At 44.3% G+C, this 22051-nt stretch overlaps 1 pseudogene; it reads left to right on the forward strand.

The window, feature by feature from the left end:
- Nucleotides 1–15266: 15266 nt before the first annotated feature.
- Nucleotides 15267–15777, forward strand: LOC119279972 (annotated as a pseudogene).
- The last annotated feature ends 6274 nt before the right edge of the window (nucleotides 15778–22051 follow it).

Below are 22051 nucleotides of genomic sequence, written 5' to 3' on the forward strand. Positions count from 1 at the left end.
AATATGCTGACTCTGATAGTACCAAGGATCCCGAGTCTGACGGTGAGAAGGCAGGGAAGGGAAAGAAGAGCGGCAACGTTAAGGGCACTCAGCCTAACCCGGAAAATCAAGGTGGCAACAATAAAAGTAAGACAGACGGTAGCTTAGAGTTTTTGGCTACACCAACCCACTAGGCAAAAATCAGCGGCATAAGGGGAGGCCACCTCCATGATCTGGCGGGTCAGGTCCTACTCTTGAGCAGTTGTTAAATGAGCCTTGCCCGAAGCACGACACGGAAGAAAAGCCGGCTACACACCTGTGGAAGGATTGCACTATCATGAAGGCCTTCAAAAATTCCAACATGTTCAATGGAAATCATGGGTTGGGCGGCGGTTCAGGAGGCAACGACTTTCATGGCCGGAACAATGGAGGTGGCGGTTCTGGTTCTGGTTTCCAGAGTCACCAGAGTAATCGGGACAATTTCAATCTAGGTGGCTACAATCACCAGTCTGGCCAGGGGGGTCAGCAGCAGCAGCAACAGTCTGGCTATCAGAGTCAACCTAAGCAGTTGAGCAGTGGGCAGTATCATATTTTTACCACAAATTTATGTAAGCGGGATCAGAAGCTTCACAAGAGGGCAGTGAACGCCATTGAGCCAGCAGTTTCTCAATATTTACGATGGTCTGAGCAGGCCATTACGTGGAGTCGGGAAGATCACCCGCCCCGGGTTGACAATCTGGGTCACTTTGCTTTTGTGGTAGCACCTCAGGTTGGGGGGTACAAGTTCACTAATGTGCTCATGGATGGAGGCAGCAGCATCAATATCCACTATTACGAGACCTTCCGTTGTATGGGGTTAACAAATAAAAATCTTAAGCAGTCCAATACTGTTTTTCACGGTGTGGTTCCTGGTAAGTCGGCATACCCAGTTGGTAAGATTGAGCTGGAAGTAGCCTTTGGAGATGAGTATGATTCCAGGGCCGAGAAGTTAACCTTTGAGGTGGTCAAGATCAGGAGCCCGTATGACGCTCTGTTTGGCGGCCGACTTACGCCAAGTTCATGGCACGACCGTGTTATGTATATTTGCAGTTGAAGATGCCGGGTCATAAAGGGACCATCACGGTTCATGGCAGTCGGAAGGTGGCTCTGGAATGCAAGGAGGGTGACGCGGCTTATGCTGAGTCGGTCTGTGCCGCAGAAGAGTTAAAATACTATAAAGACAATGTTGACCCGGCAGATATGACATCTTTGAAGAAGCCCACGACAGAGCGTGAGCCGAAGATGAAGTTTAAATCAGCGGAGGATACCAAGATGGTCGATTTTGTTCCTGGCGATTCTTCTGAACAGTTCAGTATCAGTGCCAACCTGGATCTCAAATAGGAAAGCGTGCTCATCGAGTTCATCTGTGAGAATCGGGACATTTTTGCATGGATACCTTCTGACATGCCAGGTGTATCTAGAGAATTCGCTGAGCACACTCTCAATATCGATCCAAAGTTTAAGCCGGTCAAGCAGTTCCTTCGGAGGTTCAACGAAGAAAGACGTGAGGCCATTGGACAAAAGGTGGCTCAGCTCTTGGCGGCCGGGTTTATCATTGAGGTATTTCATCCAGAGTGGTTGGCTAACCCGGTGCTGGTGCTCAAGAAGAATAACACTTGGCATATGTGTGTGGATTATACGGACTTAAACAAGGCTTGTCCGGCTGATCCTTTTGCTCTTCCATGTATTGATCAAATTATTGATGCTATGGCGGGATGTGAGCGTTTGAGTTTTCTGGGCGCTTATTCTGGATATCATCAGATCAAAATGGGGGTTATGGACCAGGAGAAGACATCGTTCATTACTCCTTTTGGAGCCTTCTGCTATGTTTCTATGCCTTTTGGGCTTAAGAGTGCCGAGGCGACTTATCAACGTTGCGTGCAAAATTGCCTTCATACTCAGATTGGCCGTAATGTGCATGCTTATGTGGATGATATTGTGGTGATGTCCAGAGAGAAAGAAACACTGATAGATGATCTCAAGGAGACCTTTGATAATCTCTGGGTGTACAACATGATGCTTAACCCGGCGAAGTGCATCTTTGGTGTGCCAGCAGGTAAGCTTTTGGGCTTTCTGGTTTCTAACAGAGGCATTGAGGCTAACCCGGAAAAGATCAAGGCTATCACATCTTTGGAAAAACCCAAGTGCATCAATAATGTTCAGTGATTAGCGGGTCATATTGCCGCTTTAAGCTGGTTCATAAGCCGGTTAGGTAAGAAGGCCATACCGCTGTATCAGATGTTGAAGAAAACAGACGAATTTGTCTGGAGTGACGCTGCTAACGTGACTTTTGAAGATTTGAAGAGACAACTGGCTGAGCCGCCAGTCCTTGCTGCTCCCGTTGATAAAGAGACATTGCTGTTATATGTAGCTACTAATGCACGTGCTGTTAGTGTGGCCATTGTGGTGGAACGTAAGGAGTCTGGTAAGGAATATCCAGTTCAGCGGCCAATTTACTACATCAGCGAGGTTCTTATTGAATCCAAACAAAGGTATCCACATTGGCAGAAGCATGTTTATGGGGTGTTCATGGCCAGCCATAAGCTTAAGCAGTATTTTCTGGGTCATCCCATCACTGTGGTCAGTTCTGCTCCTTTGGGGGATATCATCCAGAACAGAGAGGCCACAGGACGAGTCGCCAAGTGGGCTATTGAGCTTGGGCCTCATGGCTTGAAATATGTGCCTCACAGTGCTATAAAATCTCAAGCACTGGTGGATTTCATCAACGATTAGACAGAGTTACAGGCACATGAAGAGAAGCTAGATAACACATACTCGACAATTCACTTTGATGGATCCAGGCAATTGGAAGGCTCGGGGGCTGGAGTTGTTTTGGCTTCCCCCCGAGGTGATAAATTTTGTTATGTGTTAAGATTGATGTTTCCTTGTACTAATAATGCAGCTGAGTATGAGGCCTTACTCCATGGTCTTCGTATGGCTAAGGAGATGAACTTAAGCCGGGTAAGGTGCTTTGGCGACTCAGATTTGGTAGCTCAACAGGTTTCAGGCAAGTGGGATTCCAAAGATCCTCTCATGGCGGCTTATCGCCGCAAAGTTGATGATGTGGCTGGATAGTTCAAGGGTTATCAGGTGGAACACATAGATCGCAGGAAGAACGAGGCGGCTGATGCTCTAAGCCGGCTTGGATCTTAGTGTAAACTGGTACCCCCGAATACCTTCTTGGATGTTTTGCATAATCCTTCTTTCAAGTTAGCTACAGAGGAAGACTTGGTTGTGCCTGACCCGGAGGCACAGTTGGTGGCGGCTCTTCATGTCATCCCAGATTGGATAGTGCCATACCTGGCTTAGATGACCAGGGGAGAATTGCCTGAGGATGAAACCTTGGCTAGACAGATAACTCGGTGGTCTAAGTCAATGACGATTACCAATGGCGAGTTACATCACCGTAGTGTCACTGGGGCATTTCAATGTTGTGTATCCCCTGAAGAAGGCCAAGAGATTCTTCGTGAGATCCATGAAGGGGATTGCGGCCATCACACCGGTTCAAAGTCCCTCGTGGTCAAAGCTTTCCGTCACGAATTTTATTGGCTAACGGCTCATGCAGATGCAGAAGATCTGGTCAGTAAATGTGACGGATGTCAAAAAATTTCACGGCGAGCTCATGTGCCGGCTCAAGAATTGAGTATGATACCAATTACTTGGTCGTTTGCTGTGTGGGGGATGGATATGGTTGGACCTTTCAAAGGATCCATGGACAAAAAGACTCACCTCTTGGTGGCAGTGGATAAATTCAAAAAGTGGGTGGAAGCAGAGTCGGTCAGTAAGTGTGATGCAGCAATGGCGGTTCAATTCATGAAAAAGGTGATTTTTTGTTTTGGCTTCCCCCACAGCATCATAACTGATAATGGCACTAACTTGTCCAAGGGGGCTATGGAGGAGTTCTGTCAACATGAGCATATCCGGCTTGATGTCTCATCAGTAGCTCACCCCCAATCCAATGGCCAAGAAGAAAGAGCCAATCAGGAGATTCTAAAGGGTAACAAGCCCCGGCTTTTAGTTCCTTTGCGATGAACGCCGGGTTGTTGGGTGGAGGAGTTACCATCAGTGTTGTGGAGCATCAATACTACCCCCAACAGATCTACGGGTGATACCCCTTTCTTCATGGTTTCTGGAGCAGAGGCGGTTCTTCCTAGTGACATCCGCCATGACTCGCCCCAAGTGGCGGCTTATGTGGAAGCTAATAATGAACAAGCACGACGAGAGGCACTTGGTCTGTTGGACGAAAAGCGTGATTTAGCAGCAGATCGCTTAGTGATTTACCAACAGGACCTGCGGCATTATCACAGCCACCGGGTTAAATCAAGAACCTTTCAAGAAGGCAGCTTGGTGCTCCGGCTCATCCAGGATCTGGCTGATGCACACAAGTTATCCCCACCTTGGGAAGGACCCTTTGTGGTCAGCAAGAATTTGAACAATGGGTCATGCCTTACTACACTTGAGCCACCGGCTCACATGATGTACATATCTTGGTGATGTATATATTATCAGTAATAAAGCAGGACCTCTATCCTCTTCATTCCCACAGATCATATGTCTTCATTTTCTTAATTGCACAAAAGACCATTGGGGGCTGATCGTATTCGAATCTAGCTTAACCCATTGTTGGTTCGACTCAGATCGTATTCAAATCAGAGTCGTTAAATATTCTCAAGGTCATTTGGGGGCTTCCTGTTCAAACATAGGTCATATTCGAACCAAAGAGAACATAGCTATCAGTACCCACTTGATCGGCGCAATGCCAAAACTCACTTGGGGGCTTCTTGATCGTATTCGAATCGTAGCTTAACCTCTCTTGGGTCCGACCCAGATCGTATTTGAATCAGAGTCGTTAAATATTCCTAAGGTCATTTGGGGTATTCCTGTTCAAACATAGGTCGTATTCAAACCAAAGAGAACATAACTGTCGGTGCCCTCTTGATCAGCGCAATGCCAAAGCCACTGGGGGCTACATGGTCGTATTTGAACCCTAGCTTAACCCCTTTGGGACGGTTTACTGATCGTATTCGAATCATAAGCCTTAAGTTTGTCTTTTTATTCTTTTTTGCTTAAGTATTTTTGAAAGAACATTTTGGATTTGTCTTATGATCTTTCTTGTCCGTAATTCAAGACATATAAGGTTTTTTGAGCCGGATTAACTTTGAAAGCAATCAGCAGCCCGACTTGTGACAAATTCCAAGAGAAAGTCATGGTTTATAAACTAAGTCATCACCATTTCTGTCCGGGTCATTAAGCCGACAGTGAAAGCTTGATATCTCAGGTATAATGTTATCACATTTATATTACAAGTTCTCATCAGAATTATTTATAACTCATATTTTTATGTGTTATAATTATAACCCGCCCTGCGGTAAGCCGCCGAGGGTCTCTTCGATTTACCTCTGTGCAGCGTTAATTACATGATTTCTTATGCACAAAGGAAATGAAAAAGCATAAGATGGAGTAAAAATATGGTGGCAACTTAAAGCAATGTTAAGGCATCAAAATGTGCACGAAGGCACGGCGCAGCAAAGTCATCTCTGCTCCTATTACATGACTCCCCGAGTCAAAATGATCAAGCATTGTTTTTCAGCAAGGCTACAAATATAAACCGCCTGACGGGTTAGTTCTCTTGATTTCCTGAAGCTTCCGGATCAACCCTTTCCGCTTCTTCTTCTTACTACTGAGCCTGGAGGGTTGATGAAAACCAGTCAATGCCACTCAAAGATTTAAATTCAGCTTCGTCATCAACAAGCCCAGCCGGGTCAATCTCAGGAGCGAAGGTATGCTTACAGAGTATGGGGATCAGACTGGTAACTTCATAGTGAGGCGTTGGAATTCTCCGGTTCTCCACATCGTAACCCGCCTGGTACTTGGAGAGATCCGCTTCTTCAGCAATTATGGTGGCTACAGGGCGTATTGCCTTTACACGGGCAGCAAAATCTTCTTGTTCAAAGGGCGCACCGTCTTCTTTGAGGCTCGGGTACCCAATGGCAATGTCAGTCGGGTCTAGTTCCGGAAGCCAAGACTTGGCCCAAGTCAACGCAGCTACAGCACCAGATATTGCAAATGCCCTCTTTAGTTCTGTAATCCGTTGGGGCAACAAAGAAAGCTTTCTTAACACATCCACCAACAGGGTAGGAACTTCATTGGACAGAGCCATGCTAGCTAAAGCGCGCCGAGACCCAGTGTAGAGTTGCTCCACCAGGGTATAAACCGCCTTCAGCTTGATCAGAGAGTCCTGGTTCAGATTTGAGCTCCTGGGACCTGCATAGCAATGTCAGGTGCGTTAAGAGACAAAAATTTTATGATCATTGAAAAGTATAGATTCTCTAACTTGCAGGGCGAATTACCAAAGATTGCGGTAACCATCTAAGTCACACGACGGTTTAAGCCGGACAGTTCATTGGTTACCTTCTCAAGAGCCGCCTCTGAACTAACAGCTCGTTGGGTTAAAGCTTTCTTTTCATCAGCCCAAGTTTTTCTCTCCACCTCAAAGTCGGCCTTCAGCTTCTCTTGTTCAGATATGCTGAATTCAAACTTGGAATTGGCCTTTTGGATTTCTATTTCTTGTGCTTGCAGACGGTTCTTTAAATCAACAATGCCTATTTGTAATTGACTGGTGGTAACCTGCACAAGAACCAGATTAAAAACATGGTCATTAGCATCTTATATTCAAAAGTCCCAAGCACTTTGCAAGCAAGACTACTTGGCACTTGGGGGATAATGTCTACCACGGAAGTCTATTTGTAATGGCGGTTCATAAAGATTGGTGATTCACAAAATTAAAGTCCCAAGCAGTTTGCAAGCAAGACTACTTGGCACTTGGTGGCTAATGCATATTGCAGTTCAAAATTACACAGTTAAACATCACATATGCAAGCTTGTGAAGGACCGACTCATTCATTATTTGATTAAACCGGCCCTTGGGGGCTACGGATTAAGCCGGATTTTTTTACAGGTTTCTAATCTAAAGGTATGGTTAATAAGGGTCTGATATTTTTCTAAAGTCTACACCATATTCTTCATAAGCAATAGATTGGGGGGAAAGAGGAAGTCATACCTTAAATTTATGGTGCATCTGTTTCACCATGTCGATTTCAACATCACGGCTACTGTGCACTTGGCTCATGTAGCCGGAAAAGATATCTCCAATACTCATGTGAGCACAATTTGCAACATCAAGCTTGACCCGGCGGTGGTCCAGAAGTTCTTCCTTGGCGGGACACTTGGCCAGTACAGTTGGCCTTCTCGTCTCAACAAAGCCAGTTCCAGTAATCTCAACGTCAGTGTTTTGCTGGTCATCTGTTCGGATCGGGCTAATGGCTTCTGGATTTTCAGAGTCATCAACGGATCGTTTAGCAGGCAGGTCAGCAGAGAGAGTTGGTATGTCTTGAGCTGGCTCAGATGGCGGATTATGAGTTGACAAGTCTGGTGCAGCTGCTTCAAGAACCGGCTCAGTCACGACAGTGTCTTCAGTCGACTTGCTCTATCTGACCCTTTTGCTGGGGTTGGCTTGTCCACTACGTCAGAACAAAGGTTAATACAGATGCAAGGGAATTAAAGTAAATACAAGATAAGGGAATTATTGTTACCCTGGTGCAGTCTTGAAAGTCGGCAGATTGGACTGCATTGAGTCGCCGGAGGAAGGGGAAGTTTCCTGATAATCCGAGTCAGAAGAGTTGAGTGGTTGGCGAGTAAGACCCGCCAGAAATATTTAAAACGGAGGTGACCTCGTTCCGGCGTTCCCTTGGCGTGTTTGGCAAGCCGGAGGAGAGCTCTGCATCCTTCCTGGTCCGGGTCTGCCTCTGGCTCTCATGAATATGCCGCTTCAAAAGAAATTGAGGATCGTGATAAGCTAAAGGATGGGAAAACCTTACTTTCTGGGTCACTCCGTGGATTTTTCGTCTTGGGGAAGGCTCGGAGTCAGCAAAGGATAGTTACCTCATCATCCTTGTTACAGCTTGCCCCTGTGTCCTCCTGCTCATAATCAGTGTCAATAAGATAATTAAAAAAGGAGCCAAGAGAGTCAAGGACTACCTCCGACTCAGAAGAATCTTCAAGCCGAAGTAAGTCGGAGGCGGTGGCTTTCTTGCCCTTCTTCTTGGTGGCCTCTTTCCTGGCGGCTTTCTTCAGCTTTCTAGCTTTCTTTGCGGCCTCGTGATCATATTTGGCCTTCCAGAATTTATCACCCACCTGTGAGACGTTAAGCAGAGATATGAGTATGGGTAAAACATCGAAAAATCAAAGTAATATATTCAGTTGGGCAGCTTACCGCTGGAGCCGGATTAGCTTCGCAGAAGGGAGCTAAGCCCACCTTACCACAGTCTACTAAACTCTCATTCAGAAGCGACTTTGTCATATTGTTGATGACATGTTCAGGCAAGTCATCGGGGCTGTGCCGCAGAGGGTCATCCTTTTTGCCAGTATACGTACACATCAAACCCGGGCGGCAACTCAATGGAATAACCCGCCAGACGAGCCAAACCCGGACTAAATCAATGCCGTTCAGCCCGTTCCCTAGAAGAGCCTTGATCTTAGCCTGGGTGGGGGCGAGAGTTTTACGTTCGGCGGCTGTTATCTTGTTAGGGAGCGAATGTGTGGAGTCCAGACGGAGAGCACGAAGGCCAGGCAAAGGATTTTCACCAACCGGAGAGGTGTCTTGGCAATAAAACCATGTCTGATTCCAGTCTTTGGGATGACTCGGCAGATTGACATAAGGAAAGATCGAGTCTCTTCGATGCTGGATTGAGACACCACCAAGTTCCAAGCTCTGGCCGTTGGCGCATTCATTCTGGCGGTTTAAGTAAAATAACTCTCTGAAGAGAAATATATTGGGTTCTTCTCCAAGATATACTTCACTGGATACTTGGAAGTTGCATATGTTAGACACGGAATTGGGTCTGATGTCTTGCGGGCGAAGATCAAAGAAGTGCAACACATCCCTGAAGATTTTTGAGCCGGGTGGAGAGAAACCCCGGTTCATATGATCCGTGAAAACACTAACCTCCCCCTTGTTGGGTTGGGGAAATTTTTCTTCCGGGTTTGAGGCACGATAGGACATGACTTCTTTCTTTGGCAGATAGCCGGTCTTCACAAAGTCCTCAAGTATGCTCTCTGTGACAGTCAATTTGACCCAGTTGCACGAAGTGGGTGCTTTTGGTGCCATTATGATAGAAGCCTGAGGAAGGATAAAATTTCTGGTTCAAATCTAAGCCAGAGGAAGTGTTAATATTCAAGATGGCGGCTTATCTCGGGGCCTAATGGTATGAGGATAATCATGGTGAATTATTTTAAGTCGTCATGAAACATCATTGACAATTCGGTTATTTAAGCCGCCATGAGCATTTAAGATTATCAGATAAAGGCACTATCTTTTAAGCCGGTGACGAGAATCGACATGGCTAAGGGAATATAACAGATACATATTTTTTCTAAGTATGGCACAAACAAGTTTCACAAACTGCAACTATTATTTTCGATCAAATGGCTGTTCGGAAAAGAAAATTCTCTAGCCCTAAAAACATGGTACAGAGGAGTTCATGCGTCCTAATGAGGATTCCTTATAAAGAAAGAGGATCTGCTAGTGCATAAAATGGATGCGAAATAGCTACCGCATGAGATCTACGCTACTGTTGGATCAAAAGAAGCCATAGCAGAGGAAACATGAAGAACGGGGATGAACTACGAACTGTACAAAGGAACTCGCCAACCCTAGTATGGATCTAAGATGCAGAAAGGGGAAAACTTACAGCGTTGGATCTGTTGCGGAGGGGCACCGCCGTTCTTTGGTCGGATCCAGGTTGATGCAGCGGCCAAGGTTGAGGGAGACGAGCTGCGCTGTGGCGGCGGCGGAGCTCGAGCGACAGTGGGGGTGCGAGAGGAAGAAGAATATGAAGGGGGGAATGAATAAAGATCTGGTCAGGTCTATTTATAAGGAAAGACCACCAAAAGAGCGCGAAAAACCAGGAGGCCGAAACATAAGTTATCCAACTACAAGGACGCCTCGATTTTCGGGATGGTCATCAAGATAAAAGATCCGTTGGGATACATTGAACAAAACATGCATTTATAGCACGTGACGTCATGGCGAATTACCAAGGATGACGTCATGGCTGGTTACGAAAGCTTCAGGGCAAAGGATTTTTCTTAAGTGTCGAAGATTGACATGAACCAGTTCAAATCAATCTGGGGCCTAATGTTGGGGATACTTGCAAATACTCTTGAAGCCCAAGACCCAGGATAGAGATGGCGGTTCAAGAGAGGGCCCAAAGGCCGAGAGGCGACTTAAGGCTCGTAGTGATAAACCGCCATGTATACATTACTTGTATTGTAAGGCAAGAATAGTTAAGAGACCGAGTCGGACACTGTTTATGAGCCGGCCGGGACTCTGTAGAACCACTGGGCGTCGACCTCTGTATATAAAGGGACGACCCGGCGGCGGTTCAGGGCAAGTAACATCAACTCGAGAGCTAGGTCAAGCGATTCGCTCCCCGGTTAACGAGTCATAAGCAATCTCACTCAAAACTGGATCATAGGCTTTTACCTTCACCGTAAGGGGCCAAACCAGTATAAACCTCGTGTCCTTTGTCCCGATTAACCCCTTTAAGCTTCCTAGTTGCGATGGCTCCATGACTAAGTCCTTTCACTAGGACATCTGACGTGACAATTCCACGGCATCATGCATGTATCTTCTGCACCTCTAACCCTACAGGGAAGACAGCCTTCTTTGCTTCGTACGTACTCTCGGGCAATTTGTTATCCTTTGGAAGCATATTATTTATCATTACGAGCAACTTTCCAAATCCCTTGTCAGATACACTATTCTCTGCCTTTCATTGCAGCAATTCCAGTGTGGTGCCCAACTTTTTCTTCTCAGCTTTGCAATTCGGGTACAATAATTTCTTGTGATACTCTAACATGCACTGCAACTTCTTCTTCTCATTTTCACTTGCACAGTTTCTCTTTGCATCAGCAATGGCCCGACCTAGATCATCAGCGGGCTCATCTGATGCCTCTTTTTCAGCTTCTTCCCGCATTGCCGGCTCAGCTTCTTCTCGCATTATCGGCTCATCTTCTTCCCACATTTTTGCATCATCGTATTCAGGGAACCCATGGCCAGGATAGCTATCGTCGTTCTCTTCTTCTTCATTATCTTCCATCATAACCCCTCTTTATCTGTGCTTGGTCCAAACATTATAGTGTGGCATGAAACCGGACTCACACAAGTGGACGTGAATGGTTCTTGAGTTAGAGTAATTGTGATCATTCGTACAGCCAGCACATGGACAAGGCATAAAACCATCCACCCGCTTGTTTGCCTGAGCCGCCATCAGAAAACTATGCACGCCATCAACGAACTGGGGAGAGCATCGGTCATCGTACATCCATTGTCGACTCATCTTCATTACACACCACCGAATAGACCAAATTAATAGAAGTTCATACATAAAGTTCATACAACACTTAAATGCAACATACAAATAACTCTCTAGCTAAAGCATTTAAATGCAATAACAAATGCGATCAAGATTGTAACTAAGGTAACAATTGATCCAACAACATAATGATACCAAGCCTCACTAACAATGGCATATTTTCTAATCTTCAACTGCATTTTCTCCATCTTGATCTTGTGATCATTGATGACATCGGCAACATGCAACTCCAATTCCATCTTCTCCCCCTCAATTCTTTTCAATTTTTCTTTCAAATACTCGTTTTCTCTTTTAACTAAATTTAACCTCTCGACAATATGGTCGGTTGGAATTTCCGGTTCACATACCTCCTAGATAAAAATATCTACGTCAACTTGATGGGCATAATTTGTCATAAACAGGAAATGCAACAAATAGTTTTAGAAGAGAATATACCACATCCGAATCATAACATGGACGAGGGCCGACGAGGACAGATATCAAAACCATGGCACTATGTATAACAAACAACATACGGGTAAGATAATTATACAAGTAACTATATATCTAAATCACACAAACATGATTTTTTTATATATAAAAGATAAGAACAAGAGGCTCACCACAAGGTGGTGCCGGTGACCGGGTCGGTGCGGACGATTGACAGTGGTTACGACGGAGACGGGAAGGCACTAAGTAAACCACACCTACATATGCAAACTAAGAGTTATTTTAAGCTCAAATCGCATATAAATCAAATAAACTACCACATATAATTCCTCCCAAATTACTAAAACCCACAAATTAATCACTATATAAAGCATTGCAAGAGCTAATCTATGTGTGATGAATGGATGGGGGCCTTCAAATCTTGATAAAATTTGGGCAAAATGTGTGATGAGTTCGAGGGAAAGAGGGGAATAACAAAGAGGAGAGGGGAAAGGGGGAAGAACAGAGCGAGCTGGACGAAGGGTTTATATGTAGGATGACCGGTAGTACCGGTCCGTGGCACGAAACGGTACTAAAGGTGCTGGAGGGGCCCCAGTCTGACAACATCCTGCCACCACTCTCTTTTGTACCGGTTCGTGGCACGAACCGGTGCTAAAGGTTCGCCACGAACCGGTGCTACTGAGAGCGGCACGCCTAGCCGTTGGAACCGGCACTAGTGGTCACAGTAGTGCCGGCTCAAATACAAACCGGGACTAATGAGCTGCACATTAGACCCTTTTTCTACTAGTGAAAGCACCCTAGGTACCCCAACTTGCATGGAATGTGATGATTTAGTCCCAAACTTGCAAAATGCTACTCCACCATACCCCAACTTGCACAAGATGTGATGATTTGGTCCTGGGCCTATCACAATGCGACAAGTGGCAGCCAGATGGGTGGACCGGTCTTCACCTGCACTTTTGCACAAAACACCCTTCTGTCTTGTCTAATTAACCGAAGCATTCATGTTGGGAAAGCTGTGACACACACACACTACCCTGTTTGTGCGAGTGTATGGACTGCAAAACACCCTGCTGTTCTTGTGATTCCTTTTCCATAATTGTGGCCATGACCATACTTGTGTCCATCAAATGTGTAGGTATCACTAATGAAGAAACTACGACATACTTTTCATGGGCGCAGTTGCATGACAGGAACGACTTTGTATTGTTACAGAATTCCTCCCAGGGTAGGCTATATGTCCCACATGTTTGTTTCTGTGGTTGTTAATTTTTTTTTCCTTTACTTGGTGGAAGACAAGCATTATGCAGTCCTTTTTTTCTACCATACTTATGTTCTGGGGACATAGAAACAACAGTAGAATTCATATCATTTACCAAGGAGTTCTCAGCAGTCTATGCCCCGGTTTGAAATGTAAGTGGTTCTTGATGGTCACTGATCTGTAGCAAGCTGGGGTTGAAGAGATGGGGTCTGTTTCGCAAAAAATGTAAGTTCTGTTCAGGAATTTCAGACAAGACGGTCCTTGTGGAGCTCAAAGGTGGAGCTAGTAGATGTAACTAGTTAAGTATGATACTCAAGGATTTTGCTGGCCTTCCTTCACCCCAACATGGCTGCCTCTCATAGTTACTTTTGTTCCTTCTCTCGTTTGGGCTCAGAAGTGGAGGTGGTAGATATAACCAATTAAGGATGAAACCAAGGATTTTGTTGACCTTCCCTCAACCCCACGTGGCTGCCTCTCATAGTTTCTTTTGTCCCTTCTCTCGTATATTTGGAATGATCCTCTCCAGAAATCCACCATCCAAACTTTGATCATAAACCAGCGGGTTACACAACTTGAGTCAAAATAACCTTCTTGGCCTTATATTCCATCATCATAATTCTACTGCCCTTGTTTTGGGTTGTGTTTATGTAATCCATGTGAAGTTTATGCTGGGACCCGTACTTTGCAGAGTCACTTTCTTGGAAGACGTCTCAGATAAATATGAAAGAGAAATACTCCCTCCGTTTCAAATTAGCTAGTGTATACGGTTTTGTTAGGACAAACCTTTGACAAACAATTACTCTATTACTAAAATCTTTATGCGACATTTGATGTCATCAGATGTACTTGTGATTATGATTTTGTATCACAAAAATCTCTTATTTACTAATTGGAGGCACCATACGAACCTCCATGTTAATCCACATCATTAAAAATATCTTAACCATTCGATCTACCTATTTTATCTATCCTAGTCCTATAATTTCCGTTACTGTTGAATTGAAAAAATAGTCCAAAACTGACCCAAGTTGCACGTAAAACTTTTTTTAGAGCAATTTGCGCGTAAATCTGGCTCATTGATCGTTACCCTCCTACAGATTACGCAAAAGAACATCACCACGTTCATATCCTCTCTCTATTCAGAGAAAAAAAATACTTTCAGATCTATCTCCAATCAGAAAAAACACACACACTCAGATCTATATCCAATGCGAGAAAAAAAAAGACCATTTTGAGGAATTCCCACGTTCTCTAACCTTAGCGGCACCCTTCCTCTCCCGATTCATGGATGCTAATAAGTCTAGCCACTGCCCATCCTCTCTTAATTCGTAGATGTTTCACCAAATTTCCATGGATGTAGTCTGGCCGGCGGCGAAAGACACAGGCCACACAGGACGTGGGGACCTGCAGCCGCACGCTCGCAGAAGAACACGGCCATGGGCGTGCGTCACACGCCCAGGCGAACCGCTGAAAGAAGTCATCATGTAGACATTTATCTAGGAAAGTAAGTTTTTGTTATATGTGATGAATAACCTTCAGATGCTGTGCCAAAATGTGTTACATCAACAAAAGCATGCATACATGATTTCCCTTTAATATTTTATCTTCATCTCAAATTATAACCATATGTATATTGATTTATTCAATACAAGTAGTTTTCAATCTTTAGCAATAACTTAAGATGAAACTATAAATGTAAGTTATTGTTTCGTGATACTCCCTTCGTCTAGGTGAGTAAGTCATCTTAGGTTGTGCACCGTGACCAAGGAGAAGGGAAAACGAGAGTACTTAATGTTCATTTGCTAATTAATAGCATTGCATGCAATGAACTAACCACTGCATGTCGTGTTTGGTAGTCTCAAGTCATTAAAACCATGCACACCCCATATCTTTTATTGGTTGATATGTCAAGAAACAAGAAACGAGGTAGAATTTAATGCACCACGCCTAAATGTTTTGGAATATTTGATTTTCATAAGATGACTAACACCTAGACGGAGGGAGTATATGGGATCCTTAACTATTCATATATTTCAGTCCCATATATTGCAAAAAGCACATGTTAAATGAATTTATAATTATAAGTAATATGAAATATCTAGCCCGTGTGGACGCACGGGTTGATGACTAGTTATATATTAATAGTGCAATTGGTAGTCAAAGGCGAGGTCTGCGAGCCCAACAAGAAGTCCCGCATCTGGCTCGGCACCTTCGGCCAGCCTGGAGGCCGCGGCCCGCGCCCACGACGTCGCCGCGCTCGCCCTGCGCGGCCCCACCGCCTGCCTCAACATTGCCGACACAGCCACGCTGTTCGCCGTCGACACGGCCACGCTCCGCACCCCGGACGACATCCGCGCCGCCGCCATCGCGCTCGCCTAGACCGCGTGCCCCGCCGCGCCCGCGTCCTCGTCCGTGGCCGCCGAGGCGTCCGCGCCGGCGCCCCCGATGATGATGGCGATGATGCATGAGTCCGCGGCGGTGCAGTACGAGGACTACGCCATGCAGTACGGCGGCATTGCGGACCTCGACCAGCATTCCTACTACTACGACGGGTTGAGCGCCGGCGGTGGCGACTGGCAGAGCGGCTCGCACATGGACGGAGCCGACGACGATTGCAACGGGAGGGGTTCCTAGGGTTGCTCCAATTGGGTTGCTGTACAACATCGGTGTAGGATAAAGAAGACGAAGCAGAGTTAGTCGCGAGCTTCAGTTCCGAATCAGAGAGAGAACAGGCATGCAAATGGCAGCAGTCCGTTTCCGTCCTATCTTTTTTTGTATTTTTTGATATTTTTTGGTTGGCTGGAAATTTTGTGACATGTATTGGAGTAGAGTAATAAGAGACCAACTCTGCTTTATTATTAATAGTATACAATATTGATAGTATATCTGAAATAAAAATTCGCCCAAACTTCATTCTGTTGCAGCTTAGCTTAGCTTTAACTGCCAAGTTTGTACTAGTACTACACCTTTTTTTTTTTTTTTTGAATCAAAAGGGGTTTCCCCCCACCCCAACTTTTATAAAAACCAAGGCAAGCATCAACCAAACATGGACTGTTAACAGCGCTCGGCGACAATCGGAGAGTAGCTGCCACAGAGAGAACGGGTTTTAAAACTGTCCTATTACAAGTTCTTGGGTAGTTCAGATCAAGAGACATAACCAGGGAGGCACCTGCCAGCTTACTAAAGATCAAAGCTAAGAATTGTAAACTAGCATAAACATAACCCATCGATGTCTTTTGGGGAGAATGGCATTTTATCTCCATGCAATTCTAAGCAATTCCCCTATTCGGTGGTCCAGTAGCCTTAAACATTGGAGAAGTAGCGCACCCTGAGATTCTGAGCATAGTATTTTCCACTTCTTGGTCGTTGCCCCCAACAGGTCCAAAACACATCATATACTTCGCCATCTTCGCCCCTGGAAAACAAAGTCATTTCGAAAACGCCATAAGCTCCACATGGTAGCAGCAGTAACAATGTTTAAAGCTTCGAAGTGTTTTCTTCTCTTCCAAAAGAAGTCAGCAGATCGAATGAATTAGGAACATCAATCTTAAAAATATCAGCAACTAAATTCCAAACATTTTTAGCAACAATGCAATTAAAGAATAGATGCTGGATAGTTTCAGGTTCGCTGCAGAAGACACAAGACATGTCATCTACATGTCTGCGCTTGGCCAGGTTGTCTCTAGTCAAGCTCTTGTTATAGTATATCAACCAGAGAAAAACATGTATATTCGGTGGTACTTTGATTTTCCAGATATCATCCTTAATGACAGAAGGTATCCCTCCAAAGTTAATTAGCTTATAGAAGGATTTGACCGAGTACTTGTTAGAAGAATCCAACATCCAGACAGGCTGATCTGGAGAGTCAGATAGACAGATAGGTTCAACCATTTTGATAAGCTCCTCCCATCTCCCTAAATCATTTTCTGTGACACACCTCCTAAAGGTTAACTGCAGCTCACCATTCACACAGACCTGCGCTAGGGTAGAATCTTGCTGCTGTCAAATTTTATACAGGTCCCAAAATGCAGTTTTTAAGGAGCAGTCCCCAGTCCAAATGTCATGCCAGAAGGCAATGCTTTTACCATCTCCAGGGATCCATCTATAAAAGTTCTTAGCAGCCGCAAGGGCCCAAGATAAACTTTTCATGAATGGTGAACCAAGGGTCACCCTAGTGTTAAAGAAATTAGGGCTAGTAGTGTTATATTTATATATCAAAACCTTCTTCCAATCACTATATCTTTCATCATAAAATCTTTTCCCCCAAGAAGCCAAAAGGGCCATGTTAAATTCCCTTGATTGGGAACCCCCATACCTCCATATTCTTTCTTTCTAGAAATTAAACCCCAATTAGCAAGGTGATACTTATGAGAGTCCCCCATGTTTCCCCAGAAGAAATGAGATATTTGAGAGGTGATCATATCAATCGCCCATTTGGGAAATTTCACAATAGACATTGAATAAGCAGGAACACTAGCAATGCAGGTGGTAAGAAAAATCAATTTTCCTCTATAGAAGAGAAACCTCCCCAACCAACCAGAAATGTTTTTGATGGTCCTATCAATAATGGGTTGAAGGTCCTCCCTTCTCAACTTTTTAAAATGAAGGGGAACACCCAAATACTTAAAGGGGAAATCCCCAAGCTGGCAATAGAAGACCTGAGAAAAATCATTAGATAGCTGCTCAGAGATGTTAATAACATGAAGATCACTTTTATGGAAGTTAATTTTCAAGCCAGACAGACTTTCAAAGCAGGAAAGAATCCATTTCAGATTCTTGGCACATTCCAATGAGTTATCCAAGAATAAGGTGGTGTCATCAGCATACTGTAGGCTGACCACACCACCTAGAAAGGCATGTGGTAGAAGTCCACGAATCAAACCATTATTTGTAGCCTTTTGGAGCATTTTAGAGAACACATCAGCAACTAAATTGAACAGGAGGGGTGAGTGGGGATCACCCTGCTTCAAGCCTTTCCCCCAGAGAACTGGGGACCATTAGAATAATTAATCCTAACCTGGAAAGTCCCTTGATGGATGGTGGATATAACCCAATCCACCCATTTACTACCAAAGCCCAACTAACTCTATCATAGGCTTTCTCATAATCTAATTTAAGGATCAAGCCAGCAGATCTAGACCTATGAACTTCATGAATGACCTCATGAGCCATAACCACACTCTCCAGAATGAATCTACCTTTAATAAATGTAGTTTGGTTAGAGGAAATGAGCTTGTCACACAAGGGAGAAACCCTAGTGGTCATAGCTTTAGAGAAGATCTTAACAGCACAATTACTAAGGCTAATAGGCCTGAAATTTTTCATGTCTCTGGCCATAGGGATTTTAGGAATAAGGGTAATAATGGCATGGTTAAGCTTATATACGTCTATGATACCATTCATAAAGTCTCTAACCATCCACATAAAGTCTTTTTTAATCAGGTCCCAAAAGGTTTGGTAAAATAAAAAGGATAAGCCATCAGGGCCAGGGAGACCACTAGCATATGAACTCATCACAGCTTGCTTGATTTCCTCCTCAGAAAAAGGCCTCTCTAACTGCTCTCTCTCATCATTACTAACCATTTCATCCTCAGACCAGAAATTAGCATCCAAATGGATACCAGGTTTGGGTTCAAAAGCAAACAACTCTTTATAAAAAGAGGTGGCCACCTCAAGCATCTCATTGGTCGAATTGACCACACCATCAGGGCTATTCAGCTCAGAAAGATGATTCTTCCTGTGTCTGTGATTAGCCAGGGCTTGGAAATAAGAATTTTTCCTATCACCTTCTAGGATTTTCCTATCTCTAGATCTCTGCCAAAGAGCAGTTTCCTCTTTTTTCCACACTTCATCCAACTCTTTCTTAATCCCTTTCATTTTGTCATAATCAGTAACAGATAATTGGTGGGTTTCAGACATGACATCCAATATGTCAAACTCCAGAAGGAGTTCCCTCTTCTTTTTCTTAAGAGTTGCCTCTCTATTAATGCTCCACCCTTTAATTTTTTTCCTGAGAATTCTAGTTTTGAGCATCCAATTATCAGCTGAGGATTTGGATGAGGACACAAAGTCCCAGGCTTCCACCACCATATGATGAAAGTCTGGTTGGGAGAGCCACCATTTCTTAAACCTAAAAGGTTTGGGGGTGTTTGGGGCTCTGGCACTAGTGTCCAGGACCAGAGGAGTATGATCACTCCCCACCCTGGGAAGGGCTACCAAAGTAGAGAAAGGAAAATGGGTGTCCCAATTCACAGAAATGAATACTCTATCTAACACAGCAAACACATGGGAGGTCTGATTGTTAGACCAGGTAAACACCCTATTAGAGATAGAAATCTCCATCAATGCCCACCTATTGATCCAATCATTGAACAAAAAAGTAGTTTGTTGATTCACCAAACCACTACTCTGCACCTTATCATTCCTAACCAAATTGAAATCTCCACATATCATAATAGGATAAGAAGCATTAGATAAAGTATCATGCAGTTCAGTGATAAAGTATATCTTAAATTCAGGGTAGCCAGACCCATATACCAACACCATCTGCCAAACAAAGCCATCAGACTTATTTTTAACAGTAGCAATTTTGGAAAAAAATTGGTTAATAAAACCAACAACTTCAAAGCACATTCTTTTGAAACCCACAACGATTCCTCCAGCAGTATTATCAGCTGGCAAGAAGTGCCACACAAAGTTATCAAATTTATCAATGGCCTTGAGGAAACCCTCAGAAATAATCTCTCTCTTAGTTTCTTGAAAACCAATGAAATCAGGGTTAGACTTGGCAATGGTATCACACAGGCACTGTATTTTCACATGTTGCCCTAGACCTCTAATGTTCCAAATAAGACCTATCATTAATTAATTCTGAAGGGGTGGGACAAGCCACAAGGCTTAACCTTAGTTAGAACCATTGTTGTTCCTCTTGAAGCATCAGCAGTGCCCACTAGTTCCAAGGGGAGGGCACCTTTAGGTGTACTAATTAAGTCATTAGCATCAATATCAAGGTTGTCAGGAAGCACAATTTCCGGTTTATTGTTGGCAAACACCAAACCCCTCTCTTTCTCTACAGCTATCATCTCATCAATGGCAAGATTCTTTTGAATGTCATCCCCCCAATCATTAAGTTCATTTGACTCATTTGGTTAGTAGGAATGTTTTTATCCATAATAGAGAAGGATTTACCTTTGAATGTGGGTGGGATTTCCAGATTCTTCTTCCTCTTGTAGGCTGCAGCTTTTTCCATGATGTTAACATTGCCATGGCCTTTAGTAGCAGGTCTTTTGGTAACAACCGGGCCCCATCTTGTCTTGTTCTCATGACCAGCCCCTTCTTTGGCTTGAGTAAGTGATTCCAGCAGGGACCTCCTCCAAGTTTCACTTTGGAGGATTTGGACAGCCTCAGGAGGGAGAACCCCCAACTCATCTTCTGTTTCTTCATTTTCAGAGTCACACATGTCCACTCATCTCAAAAGATCTTCACAGTATTCCATGTTCTCAGTATTCCTCTCAGGTGTCATGTTTGCAGAATCTCCCTTGGTTGGAGAAGGGGTTTTGCGGATATCCCATTTTTCCCCATCAGCATCCATGGGTTGATCTGTAGGATTACCCACACAACCAGGAACAGGTTCATGTCCATCAGAAGATGAATCATCAATGCTAGCAGCTGTCAAAGCACATTTCAGAATAAATTCTTCCTGGTCAACATCTATTCCATCTCTAATGGGTGCAACCACCATCATCTGAGTATCAGACTTGCTTGATGATTTTTGCTTGGTTGGGAAATTGGCTTTGTCAAGTTCATCAATAGCTAGGTCACCACCACCTGACCCATCAGAAGCATGTTCACCTTGTGTTCCATCCTGTCCTCCTGTCTGATCTTCCTCAGCTCTCTCATCCTCCTCAAAATCATCCTCATCCCCATCTACATCAATAACAGAATCAACCCCACCTGTTTGTTCAAAGCCCTCAACAGTGAAGCCAAGCAAGAACAACTTCTTGTTCATTTCAGTCAGTCTCTCAAAAGGAATCTTGGTTGGATCTCTGCATGCTATGTTAACTCTGACATTCTCAAAGAAAGTTTTGAACATCCCATTCTAGTCCACATCTGTAAGTACCCCAAACAATAAGGCAATTTGTTCAAACACTTTCCAAGTGCACCATTTTGGAGGAATCCCTTCAATCAGTACCCAGGCTTCTATCAACTCACCAAAAGGGTCACACCCACCCATCATTCAGTTAGTGTCACATTGACATCCTATGGCAGGGAGAACCCAGGCAATTCAATAAGATCTTCCACTTTATTCCAAGGGGGGAACCTGACCAGAAAGGTCTTACTAGAGAGCCCTCTGATTTGCCAAGGCCAATGTTTAGTTTTACAGAAGGTAGCAGATAGCAATTCCATAAGTTTGGCACAATTCCCGTCCCCCTTTAGGATGTTGGCCACTACACAATTCTGGAAATTTAACCATTTGGATTCATTTGCAATAGGTACATCCACATGGTAGAAACCAAGACCTTGAGCTCCACTACCGAAAAAGGCAGCAGTAGGCTGAATCTTAGACCATGCTGCGCAGTTGTTTACATTGTGGTTCTGCTGACAGATAAAGCAGGTTTTAGGCTTCACACAATTCCCAACATAGTGTCTCAATCCACCGCAGTTAAAACATATCATATCCATATACCTAGGGTCAAGAACTTGCTCCACATCAACCTCTACAGACTGAGACGATTGTACCTGAGCAGATCCAGTAGTTGAAGCTGTGGATCTGGTGGGCTTGGGGGCGGGGCCTGCTCCTTTGATGCAGGCGCAGTTGGTTTCCGCCCAGCAAAAGCATCAGGCTTCTGTCCTGCCCCCTTGGCCGGGGCAGACGGATTGCTGCTCCCCCCGACACGGCGATCTGACA

The sequence above is a fragment of the Triticum dicoccoides genome, chromosome 3B (assembly GCF_002162155.2).
Source record: "Triticum dicoccoides isolate Atlit2015 ecotype Zavitan chromosome 3B, WEW_v2.0, whole genome shotgun sequence".
Classification (NCBI taxonomy): Eukaryota; Viridiplantae; Streptophyta; class Magnoliopsida; order Poales; family Poaceae; genus Triticum; species Triticum dicoccoides.